A 2,039-nucleotide genomic window follows, 5' to 3' on the forward strand; every position below is an offset into this window, starting at 1 on the left:
TTTTGAGGGGAGGGCAGACGTTACTTAATCTCTGGGTCTGTTTCCTCTTCTGAGAAGTATTGAAAAACTACCATCTTTCTCTCGGGTTTAGAGTGCGGATTACATTAGACTGAGAGTACAGGTCATTTCTCAAGCAGGTGGTTCTATGAAAGTCAATTAGTTGTTGATCATCAGCGCAACCTACCCAGACCGGCCGCCCCGATGCCGTCAGCTGTTGTGTTTTGGCTGCTTTTTATCCCACAGTATTGTGGCATCTGGCGTCTTTTTCTCTCCACGTTCTAGGCCTGGTCTCAGACTTAACAATGTACCACCAAGGTAGCCAGAAGTGGCACTGGGCTGTGGCCAGTGGGGAGCAGCTGGCACCCCTGCTGGCCGATACCAGCAGCAAATTCAAATGCAAAGTGGTGACAAAGAGGAAACTTCTTCCACGTGAGCCCATCTTGCCTGAGCCCCATGAAGAAATGACACTCTGCAAAGACTATGAGAAAAGATTACTGGAGCTTTGTTCAGTGCTTAAACCAGCAGTGCCAAGGTCACTTGTGTGTACAGCTTATATGCATCTCAAGTGTTTTTCTCTTAATGCAGTAATGGAATGTCGCCCCTGGAAAATAAGGCTCATGTGTACATTTTTGGCCTGCAAAGTAGATGAATCAGTGTGTCTAGTCCACAAGCAGTTGGGTGCCCGCGGGAGAGTCCTCTCGGACAGGAGAAGGCACGTGAGCAGATCTGGGAATGTGAACTGCTCCTTATAGGCAACGTAACATCCACCATTTTGCCCACAGCCTCATAGATCATTTGAGGGCTCTCTCGTTGATTTAAAGACCTGCTATCCCATGTTGGAGAATGCAGACATTTTGAGGAAAATAGCTGATGACTTTCTTAATAGAGCTGTGTTGAGGATGCTTACCTTGTCCGCATACCTCCTCCGTTTGTCCTGACTGTCATTTCCATCCAAAGCGGGGTCGCTACAAGTTATTTATCAGGAAGTCTGATACCGAATGAGACCAGAACTTGCTTGTCACAGTTACTAGATATAATGAAAAGCATGAGAAACTTGGTAAAAAAAAAAAAAATTAAAAAAAAAATATATATGAAGCACCCAGATCTGAAGGAGCTGCTGGAAACAGAAGTTGGAGGATGTCACTGCTGGGCTTGTGCGTCACCATGAAGAAGAGAAAAGCTCTCCAAAGGAGGACGGCGCTGGCGGTGACCTGAGGTTCTCTCTAACCGTCTGAATTCATTTATCAATGCTGACAAAGCAACAGAAGGATGAAGCCTGCCTGGCGTTTAAACTTATTTTAAGATGAAATAATGTGAAAGCATTAAAATATAGTAAACTTTTCTATTTATTTAGAAGTGTTTCTTCTCAGGGTAGCTTTATAGGACATAAACCATTTTCAAAGGACCCAGAATAGTAGTACCTGGTTTGATTTTTCTCAGTTAGTTAACTGAAAACATTTTCAAAAGATTTTTTTTTGTTGTTGTTTAAAGAAGAAATCAAATAATCAAATAAGCAGTCTTGAGTAGTTGTCTAGATAAAAGCCTTCAGTTGCTAAAGGGAAGGTTAGTAGCAAACTGTATGCTCTGTTTTATAATTAACCTACATAATTAGATTACCTAAGTGAATCATGTAAATGTGTTATAGTTACTAGGAATATTTCAGGTTAAACATACTTAAGAAGTTAAATTCAGATTCAAAGAGTGGATATAAAAATTAAACGCACAGACAATAGCACCAAATTACTTGGGTGGGAATCATGGCTACTTTCACTTTGTGACTTTGAGTAAGTCACCAAGGCTCTCTGTGCCCATCTCCCATGGTGACGGGGGGGGGGGGCATGATAATACCCACTCCTCACAAGATTAATTACAACAGTGCCTCTATATACTAAGTGTTCAATAAAGGGTGGCTATTATTTTAAAAAAGTGAATTGGGGGCCCCATGCATGTCTAGACTCTAAGGAAAAGTATGGTGTTCATTCAGTGTCCAGCTGCGTGTTCCCTGATGTCTCTGCCTTACTCTTCGGTAGCCTCCAGCT

The 2,039-nt window shown here is 42.3% G+C and overlaps 1 pseudogene; it reads left to right on the plus strand.

Moving 5' to 3' along the window:
- The first annotated feature begins 302 nt into the window (after window positions 1-302).
- LOC136404291 (cyclin-H pseudogene) lies at window positions 303-1,168 on the plus strand (annotated as a pseudogene).
- The last annotated feature ends 871 nt before the right edge of the window (window positions 1,169-2,039 follow it).

Source organism: Saccopteryx leptura, chromosome 4 (genome assembly GCF_036850995.1).
Source record: "Saccopteryx leptura isolate mSacLep1 chromosome 4, mSacLep1_pri_phased_curated, whole genome shotgun sequence".
NCBI lineage: Eukaryota > Metazoa > Chordata > Mammalia > Chiroptera > Emballonuridae > Saccopteryx > Saccopteryx leptura.